Source organism: Nelumbo lutea, chromosome 2 (assembly GCF_056320005.1).
Source record: "Nelumbo lutea isolate HS-2025 chromosome 2, American lotus-T2T, whole genome shotgun sequence".
Classification (NCBI taxonomy): domain Eukaryota; kingdom Viridiplantae; phylum Streptophyta; class Magnoliopsida; order Proteales; family Nelumbonaceae; genus Nelumbo; species Nelumbo lutea.
The window spans coordinates 107,584,027-107,603,347 of record NC_142685.1 but is presented as its reverse complement, the minus strand read 5'-3'; positions in this window follow the sequence as shown (position 1 = coordinate 107,603,347).

Here is a 19,321-nt window from a genome sequence, read left to right as displayed (position 1 = left end):
ATAGAATGGTCAATAGAGGGAGGTAAACCAGTTATATTAAGCCATGTATTAATGGACTGATGTGAGTGCTCTTCACTATTAGAGGTTGGTGGTGTATGGGAATGAAAGGGGAAGTTAGATTCGTTAAATACAACATTCCTGGAATTAAACCAACAACTTAAAGAGATATAGTAGCACTTGTAGCCCAACAAAACACATTTTGTGGTTAGGAAGTCCATTTTGTGCTAATTATAAGGTCTAGTGTATGAGAAACATGTGGAGAAACTTGTATTTAGGGATAGTGCCAAAGAGTTTCTCCCAAAGAGAGTGAAAACCAATGGTTGAACAAGGTAATCTATTGATAAGGTAAATAGTTGTTTCAAATGCATCACTCCAATAAGTGGAATACGCCCAATGGATAAGAGTGTAAGGCCCATTTCAATGATGTGCTTGTGTTTTTGCTCTGCAAAACCATTCAGTGCATTTGAGTGAGGGCAAGACAAACGATGTACGATGCTAGTATCAAGAAGAAATTGCTTCAATGGTTATACTCAGAACTACCATCAGTATGTAAGTATTTAATCTTGTAGTCATGTAAATTTTCAACCATGTGCTTGAATTGCATAAAAATGGAGGGCACTTGAGATTTATTATGAATTGGATAAAGCCAAGTATATCTGCTATAGTTATCAACAAAATGAACATAATATCAGTGTCTGTGTATTGAAGGATGAGGAGCAAATTCCCATGCATTTGAATAAATTATTTCAAGTGGCATAGAAACAACCATAGAATTAGAACAAGAATCACAAAATATAGGCTTCTTTGATGATGTAGGAAGACTAAATTTAGAGAGCATAAGCTCTAGTGCCATGGACGACCTAGCCACAAGAAGATAAGGTAGGTGGCACCTTAAGTTGGTAGAGCCCGTTCTTAACTGGTCCTCGAAAAAGAATTCTCTACGTCACTTTGTCCTTTACATAGAAGTTATGAGAGTCAAATTCAAAGAGTGCATTGTTGTCTTGATAGAATTGAGTGAGTAATGGCAAGTTATGGGTAATGTGAGGAACATGCAAAATATCTTTAAGTAAATAAGAACTGCTTGAAGATTGAAAAGATGAGGAGCCAAAATGAGCAATATTCAAACCTACGCCATTGCCAATGATGATTTCAAGCCTGAGATCACCGTTGTTGAGACATGGAGAACCCAACAAGGCAAGGAGCCTCTTGCAATTCTGAGCAATGTGTCCATAAGAATTGCATATCTGGCAGAGAACTTTTATATTACAGTTGTTGAGACGACTGTCATTGGTTAGACAGTGATTGTTGTGGTTATTGGCATTGAAGTTGCCACTGGAGTTATTGAATGATATCCTGGGACGATTGTTTTTGTTAGAAACATTTGAATTGGAAGAGGAGGGACTGATGTTACCTAGCTTGCCATGAGATCAGTTGACAATGTGGGTAGAAGGTGACTGATTCAATTTAATTTGATTGCAATATTCAAGTCGTTTGTTATAAACTAAGCAACATGCTCTACACACCAGTTGCACTTAAGTCATCAAGACGGGTTGTTATTGTAACCACAAATGCATCATAATCTGGTCCCAAACCTCCTAACATATAGTGAATCAAGTCTGTATCACTAACATCATAATTTACAACAACCAATACATAAAAATGCTTTCCGTCTTTTTTATGTAATCAGGCACAAATAGTGACCCCTTTTGGATATGAGACTTATTTGAAGAAGACAAGAGTCTTGAGAGTGTCGTCCATAGTGAGTGAGAGGTTGTACATCCCACTACTTTTGCAAACACTGGTTTAGTGAGGGAAGAGAGTAACCAACTTAAGAAAAGTTGGTCTTGTTCAATCCATGTTATATGTTTAGGATTCTGTGTGGAACATGATGCTTCATCATCAATAGGGCAAGGAAAGGATATATCAACATAGCCATAAAGTTTATGGCCTTTGTGTGTAGGAACCGCCTATATAGTCCATAGTATGTAGTTGTCTCATGTAAGTTTTACTAAAATGGTGTTGGAGAAGGAGACGAGTGAAACCAGTTGAGATTGTTGCTGTACAAAAGCAAAGGGAGAAAGTGATTAAGATCCGTTGGTGTTCTCCATTGATGAGGAAAAGGAGACATGAATCCAATGACTCTAATATCAAGTTAAACTCAAAGATTTTGGTGAATAAGCAACTTAGTGATTATTGAGTGCCTTGAGTATTTATATGTTATGTAATTTACAAAAGATAACTACAGATGTGAAACAGACATTTAATTTGAAAATACACAAAAGATATACATAATGCCCCAAATTAGCACGTTATCACTTGTGTTACGTAGAGCTCTCCCTAATGGTGATACCCCCGATTCCATTGCTTCTCTATACATACTACAATTACTGCCTTCCACTATCAAACCCCTTTTGTTCAAATTATCCACAATAAGATATATTTTCATTGAGATGTAGGTGTAAGTTTAAAGTCCGACATTAGAAAGAGATGCAAAGGAAATATACACAAATTGGTTTAAGCTTTTGGATTAAAAGTAATGTCCAACTCTGCACACATATACACAGCTCAATAACCATAGATTAGAATCTCCTACAAGTAGAAACTTTACACACTCACCAACTGCACCTTGGGAACATTTAAGTGTGGATGGATGCACTATGCACAAAGTTTCTGCTTTCAAAATATCTGGGCTCCCCAACCACAATTACCTAAGAACATGTTAAATTACCTATGGACATGTTAAAGGTAGCTTCCTCTCGGAAAATTTATTCAATTATTCCACCACTATCACCGAAGAACAAGTTGATTAAAACCTTTCTTTTTTTTAGGCAAAAGAACTTAAAAGCAATTTATTTAGGACCTACAAGCTATAACCCTTAAAATAGTCATTTATTCATTCCCACCATTCTAAATGACTCACTTTGTAAGCTTGCACTATAATATTTCAACAAATGGTCTTAGTTGCCTTTTTTTTTTCAGTCTTTGAGGTTGCCACTAACCAACAAGAGAATTATAGCAAATAAGGGCAACTTTTGGACTCTAATGTCAATAAAAGTAATATTTTTAATAAAATTTCAAAAATAGGTTAACTTTTTAAAAATAATATCAAGGGAAAAAACACTATTTATCTTCTTCTCTTGTAGATCATTTATTAATGTTGTCGCTTGTTGCCGCCTCCGCCCACCTCCGCCTCTAGAGGTGGGTAGTGGCAAAAGCGGAGCTGTCGGTGTTGGGTAGAGGCGGAGGCAAAGGTAGTGACGTGGCCGAAGGCGGAGGTTATTGGAGGCGGCAGCAAGCAGCGGCGCTGATGAATGATCTGCAAGAAGAAGAAGATGAACAGTAATTTTTCCCTTATTTGATATTATTTTTAAAACGTTAACCTATTTTTGAAATTTTATTAAAAATATTACTTTTATTGATATTAGGGCCCAATAGTTTCCCTTATTATTTGCTATATAATATACAAGGAAAAGTAAATCACGATAGCACTACATTACTCTATGGGTAGCCCTACCCAAAGATCACCCAAACAAATGTAGTTTGGGTCCAAAATTGTATTAATAGGGAGTGAAGGGATAGGAAATCCATCACATGGATGCCCAAGATTGCGGAATAAAAGGGGCAAATTTCAAAAAAAATTTCTTTCCCTTCAACTGGGAATCGAATTCCCTATTTAGAAAATCATATTTTCAATGATCATTCTTGAACCATAAACTGAACTAGATCTGAACCAAAAGGAGGAGAGAGAAAGATAATACCTGATACAAAGAAACAATATCTCTCAATGGAGGTGTTCACACCCAAGGTAGAAACCAAAATTTGCTCCCATTGGAGATGGTGCAGTGCAGGGTGGAGCAGAATCAGTAGTGTCCTTCCTAAGAACCTGATTCTTCCAAAGAATCACCTGGACGGCATGTGAATACAACTCCTACCAATCTTTTCTCCAAAAGATTGGAATCAAGATCCAATCTTGATTTCTCCCAAGAATGGAGATCGAACTGATGTAGGCGGCGGCTAGAGAGTATTTGCAGGGTGCAGAATTCTCTCTTCTGTGATCTCAGCTCTGAAGACAAGACTGTTGCTAGTGATTGTTGGATGTCTAAAGGCTGCCGCCCCCTCTTCCTTTTATAGACTTAAAGGGATCAGCTCCTAATCCCATTAGGAGTTGCTAACCCAAATCATATATGGATTAGAAGTCCCTTTAAGATAAGGGGTAATCCTTATCTTATCTGCAGATTAGATCAGCCAACTCTTAATCTAATTAGGAAGTTTCCAAATCTAAATCTCATTTAGATCTTGAACTCTCTGAGTGGATAGGGTGTGGGCCCAATCCTATCAGCTGATCTTATCTCAAAATTCACCCCTTAAAGACTAATCAAATTAGCCCAGTTCGAAATGGGCTTAAGGCCCATTTAGGGTTATGTATTCATTAAGCCTTCCAAACTGCTGCCCAGTTGGGCTTCCTTGTATGGTGTGGGACCCAAACATTAATCTACACATCAGTCACATGGGTTCAGCCCAGCCTTTGTTACAAGGCCTGGCCGAATACACTGTTATGGACAGTGCACCCCTTGAAACCCATCAGATGGGATCTATGGACCCAACACTTACCCTAAGTGGTCCCTGGGCCAACCCACCTTGTAACACCCAGGGACTGTGAGCAGATGCAAGATTAGCCCATCAGGTATTATCCTCAATGGCTTTACACTTAACCTCTCAGCCCATAATGATCATACACTGCCCGACAAGAGAGGACCTCTCCCTCGGCTGCAAGGAACAATGTTGCACTCTCTCATATATGGATCCCGGGAATTAAAACCTTTTGCAAATCATTTCGAAACCATAATGTATATATACTTTTATATTTCATATAAAATATATTTTGCAAAACAAATTTCAACGATTGAAATCGGCTGCCGATAGTTTTGGTTTCCATCAGTGAGAGTGCATCCCCGATCATTACCTTTGTCCGACAAAGGGGCTGATCCTGTCACTATGATCACCCACTCAGATGAATTCTCAGACTGTCCCAACATACCCAGGTTTTGACCCCCGTTAAGGATCTCACTGATTGGTACATCAAAGACAGCCCAATCCGACACCTAGTGCAGTATCATAATCGAGTCTAGGGGTCAGGTGTAACTTTCCAGTTTTACCCATCAATCTCCAAAGTCCATGGCAATACTGAAAATCTGGTCCAGTTCAAAGATTCAATTAATCTCACACTGTATGTGCCTAGGGTCTCAACCCGGTAGATAAGACAAGCCACCCCAACCGACTTGGTGGCACCACAGTGTCAGCCTTGTCAAGATAGGTCTCCCCAGACCGACCCACTGGCTGTGAACATTCTAAAAACTAACACGAGTCTCATTAAGTGTCCAGTTTAAGGGTATTAGACAGAAACATACCAAGGGAACATGAATCAAATATGCTCTTTTATTCATTTACAATAAACTCATAAAGTACATCATTTTGATTGAAGCTAAGGGCATACAAAACTGTCTAACAGCTCCTACTTGCACTTAGGTCCAATCAGGTACTAGCTGGAGTCCCATGCTTTCCACGTGTTTCTCAAACACTTTCTATGATAGTGGCTTAGTCTATGAGTCTACCACATTCTTCGCTGATGCTACCTCTTAACATCATCCTATCATAGGTCCAGTGTTGTCATACAACAGTGGAATTGGTTATGTGCTGAATTCCAAATTCAGGAATGAACACCTTCATTCATGAGGCAGCCTAACTTACGGCAATGCGTTCGGCTTGGGTTGTGGACTATTAATTTGCTACTTAGGACCCATGTTTGCTGACATCCAGGAAACAACACACGATCCTATCGTGAAAACATATCCAGATGTAGATTTTCTATCATCTGGATCCTATTGGAAATCGGCATCTGTATACCCTTAGATCTGTAGTGAGCTACCATCGAATACTATACAAAACTCTTTTGTCCTTCGAAGGTACTTAAGTATGTTTTTCACAGCAGTCCAACATTCCTGCCCTGGGTTGGCCTGAAATCTGCTTACTACACTCACTGCTTGAGCAATGTCAGGGCGAGTGCACAGCATGTCATACATGATGCTCCCTACGGCAGAGGCATAGGGAACGCCTTTCATGCCATCAATTTTCTCAAAATTCTTGGGAGACATCTTCTTGGAGAGAGTGACTCCATGCCTGAAAGGAACATTTCTTTCTTGGAGTTTTCCACGCTGTATCTTTTGACTATTTTGTCAATGTAGGCAGATTGGGATAATCCTATTATCTGCTTCGATCTATCTCTATAGAGTTGAAGACCCAATATATAGGAGGCCTCTCCAAGATCTTTCATGGAGAATTGCTGTGAAAGTCATTCTTTCACCATAGTCAACATTCCTACATCATTCCCAATGAGTAGAATGTCATCTACATACAGAACCAAGAAGGTAACCTTATCTCCATTGTACTTCCTGTAAACACAGGGTTCATCCGGATTCTGCTCGAAGTCAAACGATTTGACGGCAGAGTCAAAACGGATGTTCCAACTTCTAGAAACCTGCTTAAGTCCATAAATGGATCTATTAAGTTTACATACCATGTTTTCCTGACCCGCAGCTATGAAGCCTTGCGGCTGCTGCATATAGATATCTTCAGTAAGATCTCCATTCAGGAATGCAGTTTTGACATCCATTTGCCAAATCTCATAATCATGGTATGCTGCTACAGCTAGCGGGATCCTAATGGATTTAAGCATGGCCACAGGTAAAAAGGTTTCCTCATAATCGATGCCCTCTTTCTGAGTGTACCCTTTCGCCACCAGACGAGCTTTGAAGTCTCGACTCTACCATCGGGGCCCTTCTTCCTCTTGTAAATCCATTTGCAACCGATTGCTTTTACCTCGGAGGGCGGATCTACTAGAGTCCAGACTCCATTGGTCTCCATTGAGTCCATCTCCGCTCTCATGGCCTCCACCCACTTTTGGGAATCTATGTCCAACATAGCATCCGCGTAAGTCACGGGATCCTCCTTACTAGTCAAGGTTTCCACCAGGTAACTATCCTGGTCATAACCATAATGGACTGGTGGCCTAGATACCCAAGTGGATCTTCTAGGTTGGCCACTACCTGGAACTTGTGGGACATCTCCCACTGCTCCTGAGCTCTCCTCATCAAGAACAATTTCCTGACGATGGGTGTCCAGGATATAATCGGTCTCCAAGAACTGGGCATTTCGACTACAGAACACTTTCTGCTCACTTGGGTCATAAAAAAGGTAACCTATAGAGCCTTTTGGGTAGCCTACAAATAGGCAATGGCTGGTCTTGGATTCCAACTTGTCTGCACTCGTTCTTTTAACGTGTGCTGGACAACCCCAAATCTTTAAGTGTCTGACACTTGGTTTCTTTCTGGTCCAAAGTTCATATGGAGTGTTCGGAACCGATTTGGTTGGAACCCGATTCAGCATGTAAATCGTAGTCTCTAATGCGTAACCCCAAAAGGATGTGGGTAACTTTGAGTGTATGAGAAGTGACCGGACCATATCCAATAAGGTCCTATTCCTCCTCTCTGAAACACCGTTAAGTTGTGTAGCAGGAGGAGCTAATTGTGATACTATCCCATTGTTCTTTAAGTAGTTCCTGAACTCGTCAGAGAGATACTCGCCACCTCGATCAGATCGAATGGCTTTAATTTTTCTCCCCAACTGTTTCTCGACCTCTTGTCTAAACTGTTTGAACTTTTCAAAGGATTCAGACTTGTGTCTAATTAGGTACACGTAACCATATCATGAGAAATCATTTGTGAAGGTGATGAAATACACGTGTTGATTCCATGTCCTAACACTCAGGGGACCACATACATCAGTATGTATTAGGTCAAGTGTGCCTGTACATCTTTCAGGCTTACCGTCAAATGGTCGTTTTGTCATCTTGCCTTGTAGGCAATGCTCACAAGTGGGAAGATCTTCTACAGTTAAAAAATCCAAAGGACCATCCTTTACCAACCTTGTGATTCGGTCAACACCGATGTGGCTAAGTCGGTAATGCCACAGACACGTGGGATTAACTGTATCACGGGCTCTCTTCTTGGGGATTTCAGCCTACGTAGTTTTAGTTATGTTAGTTTCTAGAGAATGATGTAGAACATAGAGACCGTTCTCCTGTTCCCCGTATGCGATGAATATGTTATTTCTTTTAATAGTAATCGTATTACTAAAGAAGACAGAATAACCATCTACACAGTTTTGAAACAGAAATCAAATTTCTTCTTAAGTTTTGTACATAAAGACAATCTTTCAGTACAATTTTTCGTTCTCTAAAAATTAACTCCACAGTTCCTATTGCCATGGCTGCAACGGTTGCAGTAGTCCCCAAGCAGAGAGTGACTTCTCCTTCACTCAGCCTTCTGCTTACGTTGAACACTGCAGTGAGTTATACACATGAATTGAAGCCCCAGAGTCAATACACCAGGACGCAGAAGCTACCAATAAATTGGTTTCTATAACACAAGTTTTGAAATTACCTTTCTTGGATTCCAGGTAGGCAGGACAATTCCGTTTCTAATGGCCGGTCTTCTTGCAGAAGTGACAAGCATCCGATGCTTTGTCTTTCTTCTACCTTTTGCCTTTGGTGGCTTTCTTCTGAGGCTTCTTTGCCTTCCTCTTTCTCTTGCCCGTTTTGCTAGCTTCAACAAGCATAGCTACAAGGCTCATCCTTTAATCAATTCTTCAGCTCTTTGCAACATATTGTTGAGCTCTTGCAAGCTGACATTCAGCTTGTTCATGTTATAGTTCATGATGAACGGATTAAAGAAAGAAGGCAAAGAATTAAGGATAGCGTCTATCTGGGTTGCGATGTCTAGCCCGGATCCAAAAGCCTCTAGTTCGTTGATGTAACCCATCATCCGAAGACAATGGTTGTGAACTTGTTGGCCCTTGGACATTTGAGTGGTCATGAACTACTTCAAGACCTTTTGCCGAATAGAACGATTCTACTCTTCATACATCGTCCTCAGGCTGTCCAATATGTCATTGGCAAATTCGATCTGATCGAACTGCCTCTGTATTGGGTTGTCCAAGGAGGCGATGATGTAACACTGGGCTAGGGAGTTTTTCTCCTCCCATTCCAGAATGTCTCTCCTTCGGGCCTCAGAAGCAAAGTCTCCCGGACGCTCCGGGGCATGATTCTTTGCCACTTTGTCCAGCTTTTCTGAAGCTAGGACCAGCATAAGTTTCCTGTACCAGTCAGCATAGTTTGGGCCCTTAAGCTTGTTGTCATCAAGAAGCTTTGCAAAAGATCCGTTTGTCATTTTCTGATAAAAGAGCAAACATCAGTCCATAACCTAATTTGGTCCATGTTCATTTCATAGATATGGCTTTTAATCTACGATCCATTTCCATTTATTCATCTCTGAGATTTCCCTCCTTTCTCAGTGACGGAGACTACAGGTTGTCTTTGGAAATGTGAGAAATCACATAGGGTGCATGGAGCCAACTGTTCAGCTGCATAACCCCACCACCTTTCTGTGAAGGATCATATCCACTCATCATATGATTTTTCCCTTTGGCCTCTGTCAGACAAGGTTTAGAGCCGTTTTCAGGTAAACCTTTCTGTCCAGTGAGTTCTCACCCATCATATTCATGAACGCCAAGGTACCGTGAGAGAGTTCCCATTTTCTGGTGAAGCCCCTCCCACATCGGTCTATAACGCCCCTATCATCTTATGAAACACTTAGACAAGCCCAACAGCAAATGGATAGCCCATTTTCTGGTGCGTTTCCTCATTATTGAATGACCCATCCTCATGCTAATGATGGAAGGCCTTTAGAGAGTTCACAATATGAGTCTCCCTATCACTTGCACTCATATTAGCTGGAGGGAACAAATTACGCCCTAGTTTGATTTAGGTCAAACCAAAGTGGCTCCCACTGACTTTCATAAAGCCAGATTTCGGTGGGCCTTAAATCGATTAGGGTTCTGCACGTAACCTCTTGATGAGGTGTGGGGCCTACCATTGAGGGAGGTCATCAAATGACCAAAAGGGACACCATGGCAATGATGTGCATTCAGCCATGGTGTGCACAAGAGCCACTATCGAATGAGCATGGGCCAAGCATTTATGGCCCATGTACGCAGCACATCACACATCCATACATCTCATGCAGGGATCAATTGATCCAATCAATTAAATATCTATAAGGCCCGTTGGAAGCCCGTTAAAATTCCATAATATTAACCATTAATATTATCTAGGTATATGGGCTGAATTAGGGTTACCCAGTTCGGCCCATATAGCTTTATCCTGTTAAATGGGCTTTTGCAGTTTTAACTATTTAAAACTGGGCCTTTACAGGCTAGGCCGAATTAACCATTTAATTAAATATCAATCCTCAGGCCCATTAGTGGGAAAATTAGGGTTGACTTTCAGCCTTGATTAAACCCTAGATTTGGTCCAAACAGTTTGAACCAATCTTGGTTCGAATGGGTCTAGGGTTTGATTTTTAATTAAATCCTTAATTCAAGAAAATAATCTAAAATTAAATAACTGATAAAAGAAAAACAAAAAACAGTTAATCAGGGCTGTTCGCACACTCCATCCTACAAAACAGAGGTTAGATCACAGATTGCAGTTTCTCAAACTGCAAATCGCAGATAGCGAATCTCCCATCTGTGAAATCTCCTTCTCTACGTCACCATCTTCGATCCAAAAAATAAAATAAATAGAAATTCTATTTCTATTAATTATTACATCAGATCGAATGCCTATACATTGAGTCTAAAAATAAAAAAATATATATTTATAGACCAAATGTAATAAATAAATTCAATAAACTGCAATTCTTGCAGTTCTCCCTGCGCAAACCAAGATTTCGATCTCCTCTTGTACGAATAGTCCAAAAATCAAGAAAATTATAAAGAACTATTCTAAATAATAATCAGATTTATTTAAAATTAATTTCAGATTATTTGCCCATCTATTTTGGGAACAAATTTCCCAAAACCCATAACTGCGCAAATTGGATAGAGCGCCTTCTCCCTATTTGCGCAGGTTCAGATCTGAAACAGAATGGTTCAAGATTTGAACCATGGCTCTGATACCACTGAAGGGATAGAAAATCCATCACATGGACGCCCAATATTGCGGAATAAAGGGGGCGAATTTCAAAAAAATTTTCTTTCCCTTCAACTGGGAATCGAATTCCCTATTTAGAAAATCATATTTTCAATGATCATTCTTGAACCATAAACTGAACTAAATCTGAACCAAAAGGAGGAGAGAGAAAGATAATACCTGATACAAAGAAACAATATCTCTCAATGGAGGTGTTCACACCCAAGGTAGAAACCAAAATTTGCTCCCATTGGAGATGGTGCAGTGCAGGGTGGAGCAGAATCAGTAGTGTCCTTCCTAAGAACCTGATTCTTCCAAAGAATCACCTGGACGGCATGTGAATACAACTCCTACCAATCTTTTCTCCAAAAGATTGGAATCAAGATCCAATCTTGATTTCTCCCAAGAATGGAGATCGAACTGATGTAGGCGGCGGCTAGAGAGTATTTGCAGGGTGCAGAATTCTCTCTTCTGTGATCTCAGCTCTGAAGACAAGACTATTGCCAGTGATTGTTGGATGTCTAAAGGCTGCCGCCCCCTCTTCCTTTTATAGACTTAAAGGGATCAGCTCCTAATCCCATTAGGAGTTGCTAACCCAAATCATATCTGGATTAGAAGTCCCTTTAAGATAAGGGATAATCCTTATCTTATCTGCAGATTAGATCAGCCAACTCTTAATCTAATTAGGAAGTTTCCAAATCTAAATCTCATTTAGATCTTGAACTCTCTGAGTGGATAGGGTGTGGACCCAATCCTATTAGCTGATCTTATCTCAAAATTCGCCCCTTAAAGACTAATCAAATTAGCCCAGTTCGAAATGGGCTTAAGGCCCATTTAGGGTTATGTATTCATTAAGCCTTCCAAACTACTGCACAGTTGGGCTTCTTTGTATGGCGTGGGACCCAAACATTGATCTACACATCAGCCACATGGGTTCAGCCCAGCCTTTGTTACAAGGCCTGGCCGAATACACTGTTATGGACAGTGCACCCCCTGAAACCCATCAGATGGGCTCTATGGGCCCAACACTTACCCTAAGTGGTCCCTGGGCCAACCCACCTTGTAACACTTAGGGACTGTGGGCAGAGCCCATCAGGTATTATCCTCAATGGCCTTACACTTAACCTCTTAGCCCATAATGATCATACACTGCCCGACAAGAGAGGACCTCTCCCTCGGCTGCAAGGAACAGTGTTGCACTCTCTCATATATGGATCTCGAGAATTAAAACCTTTTGCAAATCACTTCGAAACCATAATGTATATATACTTTTATATCTCATATAAAATATATTTTGCAAAACAAATTTCAACGATTGAAATCGGCTGCCAGCAGTCTTGGTTTCCATCAGTGAGAGTGCATCCCCGATCATTACCTTTGTCCGACAAAAGGGCTGATCCTGTCACTATGATCACCCACTCAGATGAATTCTCAGACTGTCCCAACATACCCAGGTTTTGACCCCCGTTAAGGATCTCACTGATTGGTACATCAAAGACAGCCCAATCCGACACGTAGTGCAGTATCATAATCGAGTCTAGGGGTCAGGTGTAACTTTCCAGTTTTACCCATCAATCTCCAAGGTCCATGGCAATAATGAAAATCTGGTCCAATTCAAAGATTCAATTAATCTCACACTGTATGTGCCTAGGGTCTCAACCCGGTAGATAAGACAAGCCACCCCAACCGACTTGGTGGCACCACAGTGTCAGCCTTGTCAGGATAGGTCTCCCTAGACCGACCCACTGGCTGTGAACATTCTAAACTAACACGAGTCTCATTAAATGTCCAATTTAAGGGTACTACACAGAAACATACCAAGGGAACATGAATCAAATATGCACTTTTATTCATTTACAATAAACTCATAAAGTACATCATTTTGATTGAAGCTAAGGCATATAAAACTGTTTAACAGAGAGAAAATTCTCATGCCTCTAATGAACAAGCCAATCAGTAGCTTAGGTGGCATTTGGAAGCATGGTGAAATCATGATATATTGGGTTTCAAACCATGCCACACCTCATTCAGTCGTTTGGTTGTGGTGTGGCATGGTTCGAACCCCACCATATTATGATGTGTTCCCTAGTACACCCAAAATATCGATAGGAGTTTTTTTTTTTTCGTGGTCTCAACCACACCACGAGTACTATAGCCCCATCTTTCACTATGGTGCTTTGTAGGTTTGTGTTTCCCTAAACCCCTACTTGTTTATGCTTCTTCTCTAGTGCCTCTTCTCTGTTGTAAAACCCTTGCTTTGCTTTCAAACTATTGCTAGTTGTGATTCATTTCTATCCTTAGGTTAACCGAAAATAGGAAGGTAAGGTCTCGTTTTAATTCATCTATCATTCTCACTTATATTGATCTGATGAAATAGCATGAGTTCCCTTAACGAAATGGCAAGAATGTTAGTTTTAGAACATAGTTTTTTATAGAACGTTATCGTTTGATTACACATAGTAGAAAAACAAAGAAAAATTTTTTAGTCCTAAAATACTGTCATTTCTAACAATCAGTTCTATCCAGTGACTGAATGGACTTAGTTCTATTCAATGATCGACTAGACTCATGTCATCTACAAACAAGGTGAGATTTAGCTTAATTCCCATTGCTTTAGCAATAACATCTCTATCTGGCTTTGCAAGAATGTATTCCTTATGTGCAATAAATATTTATTTCTCATCAAACAAGAGACAAACAACAAGTAGGGGCAGGAAAGAAAGCTAAACCTCACCTTTTTGCAGACCATGTAGGCACATTACTTGTCGTTCTGAGCAAATTGCATTTGAACGCTAAGGGTTTGGTCTCATTTGCATGGTTGGAAAGTAATCTTTAAGAGCATTTATATCCCTATAGTTCAAAAAGTGTCAAATATATTCAAGTTAGGAAGTCAAGTACATGGTTGCTGTTATATCTATATGAGCATATAGAAACCTGTTACATGATTTACATGATTATTCATGCCAAAAATAAAACTTGCTTTTGAACTCATATGTAGGAATTAAAGTTTTACATATCTTACTCAAATATTATTGTATCAGCATGAGCATATAGCAACCCATTACATGATTTACTTTATTTCCATTTGATAAAAAGTTATATCATTGTCAAGCTTTGCCAATTTCCTTGAAAAGTTTAGCTTTATTTGGTGGATGTATTTGGTTTTAGTTGGACCACACTAATATATCCCATTCAATTGCTACTTGGTGTAAGGTAGCAAATTTTTAAACATATTTCCCGTTGTCGTGTCTGATGGCCATTTGGAAGGAATAAAATATATGCATATGTGAGAATATAAGATCCCATGTTTTAAAGTTTGAGGCCAATGTGATTGGTCTTACACTTCTTTAATTGAATTTAAGGTAAATAATTTTCTTGTTTTAGTAGCAAAAAGGAGAGTATGTTACCTTTCTTATCTATAATTTTCTCTATAGCTCACTATAAGGATACATTGACAAGGTAGAAATATAATCATATCCTTTATGTGCACGGATAATATCATACTGTTCCTCTCTATTTCTGTGCCTAAAATTGGTTTAGCACCTTTTGGGGCTTCTCCAGCTCCTCCAACATTTCCATTCACATCTAACTTTTTTCCATTAACCATACCCATACATGCAGTGTAAGGAGACTATTTGTGAAATGTGGAGTCATAGAACACTCATTACCCATAGAGCAAAATTGTAAGGAGAAAAATACCGGATACAATATCCGAATAAACCTAAACTTTCTAAGGTGCACATAACCAGTGATAGAGGGAAAAACTAATAGTATAATTAAAGAACTTATAGAGAAGATTGTTTAGGGAAAGAATCATTTGCAGTTGCCACAATAATTAGATACGCTCCACCCATTAGATCCTAGAGAAAAACTTTAGGCCTTAAGCTTGGGACGTAAGTTGGAAAAAAAATTATATTCATCTCAAGTCAATAGATTTCATTTTTTTCATATTCCCTTTTAATAAGATTATATTAAATTGTACTTAGATCTCAACTTAAGAAATTTCATAACCAAGATTGTTGTCTTCCCTCCCAAAATGTTTCAATTACCCAGTTGTTGAAAGCATTTCAGGAATTTTTGGGTAGAGTTCAATAACAAATTTGTTTTGAGAAGTCTTTGCTTTTTAGCTATGTAGCAAATTCATGAAAATGTGTCTCACACAACACCTGCTTTGTAACATTGATGCATGTCTATATTTTACAAAATATGATATATTGGAAACTGTTATGGCATGACCAAATTTTAGAAAATTCAGAAACAAGGTGTAATAGAGGCATTGCTTTATGCTCCTAAATTTCATATACAAAGCTTATATAGTGGTGATGCATCAAAAACTATGATAAAAATGGTTCATATGTTCCTATTAAAGAACCACAAGCCATATGGCACAAACATTTTGTAGGTCAACAGAAACTGGGAATATGTGTCATATAGTCCAACAGTATAAGAGATAGATGCTAGTATGGCAAAGGAAGAAGAGAACAATCTATTGTTCCCTCTTGAGTGTCCTTCTATTAGTGATGGGCTTGTTCTCATTATTTTCAAGGGTGATGTGCCTCAACAAACTATTAAACACATTTTATTCACAAAACCAAGATTGGGTTCAAATAGGAACCAGTAATAAACATCTTCACATGACTAACTATCCACATAGGAAATAAGGCATATGCTTTCAGTAACACAAATTACAATGCAAGTTTTATTGGAGGAGAAACATGTATTATATCTACATTGTAGTCTCTTGTGTTAATCTATCATATAAATGAATATCATAATGAAATTTGTTTTATAAATAATAGATATAGACAAATAGAAAGAAATAGGGATATATAGGTAAAGAGAGATGTGGAGAGAAGAATAAAGCAATGAAGGGATAGAGAGAGAGCAATGGAGAGGAATATCATAGTGAAATCTATTTTGTAAATAACAAATAAAATATTTCTTGTTTTGTTTTGTTTTAGTTCATTTTTATTTTGAATGTGTGATTTTTTCTAAAAGTGGTTTGCTTCACCCACTCCTATTGTATAGACACACATGGACACTCAACCAAGCCCTTTACAAGATGATGTATTAAGTGAATCAGCCACTTGGAGTAAGGCCAAAGAGAGGACATTTATAAAGTTGATGGTTGAGAAGATGAAGGCACATAGCAGACCAACCTCAACTTTTAATATTGAAGGATGGAGGAATATCATGGAGAATTTCAAGAGGCACAACAAGTCATACACATGTGACTAATTTAAGAACAAGTTCCATTTTTTCAAGAAAAAAAATTTTAGTGATTACAAAAAATTGTGAATCACACAGGGGTCACCATAGATCTAGTTACAAAGAAACCGAGTGCCAGTGAAAGTGTGTGGGACTATCTTATTTTGGTAAGAATGTTATACAATTATTGAAATGATTATTAGGTGTTTTAATTTACTAGGATACTAACTACAAGTACACTTCATGCAGAAGAATAAGTGTGCAAAGTAAGAAAGGACTGTCCATGTCTAGAAGAGTTGGAGCTCATACATTTGGGGACTAATGCTATTGGTTTTACATCAATGGGTAATGTTGAGACCCTTCAGACAATGAATTTGACCACATGCCTATGACACGGGACCATGTGGGCAACAATTCTCCAAACGACATATTCTTTCCATGTGCATCTACTCCTAAAACCCCTAGTGCTGACATTAATATTGAAGTTAATCCATAAATAAATAGATTGGGTTCCCTCCCATCATCCCTTAAGAAAGATAAGAGGGTTAGGCAAGTCATAGATATCTTACCTGCAATGAAAGAATGGTCTGAAATGAACAAGGCTAGGAAGAAAATGATTGAATTTGAGCTGGAGAAGAAGGTGATGGAGGATATAGAAAAGGAGAGACAACAAAAAAAAGAGGCCTCAGTGGATGAGTGCATGGAAGTAGTGAACAAGTATTTGATGATGAAAGCTATTAATGTTCGTCACATTCTAAACTTTTTGAAAAGGACTATTGGAGGAAGACATTTATAAAATTTACCACTGAATGTCAAATTCAGTGGCTGAGAAACCTTTAGACATGGGTAGACATTCTCTCTCTCTCTCTCTCTCTCTCTCCCTCTCTCTCTCTCTCTTTTCTTTTGAATTATGTTTAGTCATATGCCTTAATTGACTTGTGCATGGATTGTCATTTCGTTATCCTTTTTGTTTGTTTTAAGCTTATAAGGGAACACCCTCATGGTTTGGATTTTTTCTATTTTGTTATATTGTGACTGAATCAGACCTCATTATTTTAAAACTTCATGAATGATGTTTTATTTTAATTTCACATTCACTATTATTTAGAGTATTTTGGAACGTCATTGTTATGTTTCTCAGGACTCAATTCAATGGATAACAACAGTGCTATTAGTGGAATTCTATTTGAATCATGGGATGACTATAATATTGAATTTTTTGAATTGTTATTTGTGAATGAATTGGTGAAATACTATAACACATATTTCGTGAAGCAACCCTTCTGTACTTCACAAATGAGTGGACATGCATTCATTCGTGAATTCTTAGATGATTTAAAACACTCAAACAAAATGTATGATGCATTTAGAATGGAGATGCATGTATTTAAGAACTTTGCAAATCTTTTGAGAAAACGGGGCCTTATGGAGAATACACAGAATACTACAACTGAGAAATCTCTTGTAATTTTCTTCATAACTGTTGGTCATAATGAATGCTTCCATATGATGGCCAGTAGGTTTCAACATTTCAAAGAGCACAATAAGTTATCACTTTAAGAAAACTTGTAAACCATATGTATACTTGAAAGAGAATTGATTTGTCCACCATTATTTGAAGATGTGCACCTCATATTAGACATAGAAATATGTCTTCTAACATGTTTTGTTGTTTCAATGTATAATATATCATGTGTTAACATTATGTATATTTGAATAGGATTGTACCAGTGCAATAGATGGCACCTATATAAGTGTGTGGGTTCCACTCGAAGAGAAAATACCATATAGGGGAAGAAAGTCATGATGCACCACAAACATATTAGTAATGTGCTCATTTGATATGCAATTCACTTTTGTTTATGTAGGGTGAGAAGGATCTGCACACAACTCTAGGGTGTTTGCAAAAGTTGTTTCGTCCCCACCTAGAATTCCTCCATCCTCCTCCAGGTAATATTACATAGTTTGTTTATTTGGTTAAAATCAATTTTAACCCATAAAATCAATTTTATGGGTGATGATCGCCTTACATGTGTAAGAACATATTATGTTATAGATAGTGGATTCCCAAGTGGGCTTGGATATATAACCCCCTACGTTGGTGAACGATACCACTTGAATGACTTTCTAGAGGACATCGTAGGTTTCAATCAAAGGATTTGTTCAATTACAAACACTCATCATTGAGGAATATCACAAAAAGGTGTTTTGGTATATTTAAAGGGAAATTTCCCATCTTGGTGAATATGCCATCCTTTGAGATACGAATGCAACGTTACATTGTAATGGCATGTTTTGTCACCTATAACAACTTTATTAAGAGAGAAACTATTCATGATCAAAATATTGAGAGATGGTCAAAGGAAGATATGACTAATGAGGATGGTACCAATGATGATGATGAATCAGATGATGAAAATGGTTATATGAACACATCAACAACCAATATTAGGGACAATATAGCAAATTGGATGTGCGAGCAGTACTGGTCTTTTGAGTTTGATGTTTGAATTGATGTTGTAACATGGTTAACTTTTATTTAGACACTTGTATGTCTTTGATATTTGTTTTTAAATTGAACACCATGTTTGTTTATACATTTGACATACTATGATATTATAATATCATGCACTGTTATTCCCTATTTTATGCATGATTTAAGTCAATATTTGTTGTTATATTGTTAAATTGATATATGGATGGCTGGTCATGTTTGAAAGTAGTTATTTTTAATATTTTAAGTCATAGTTAATCAATTTTATTATATTATTAGTTATTATTTTTAGTTCTCCTATGTATTTATTTTATATTTTTATATTACTTTTATTTTTTGATTAATATTAGTTTTTTAAATTTATTATTAATTATTAATTATTATTTTATTAATTTTATTATCAATATTAATAATTATTTTACTTATTTTATTATTATTATTTTTTAAATTTTTTATCAATATTAATTTTTAAAATTTTTTAACTTTTATACTTTTAAAATTTTTTAATTTTTATACTTTTAAAATTTTTTAAT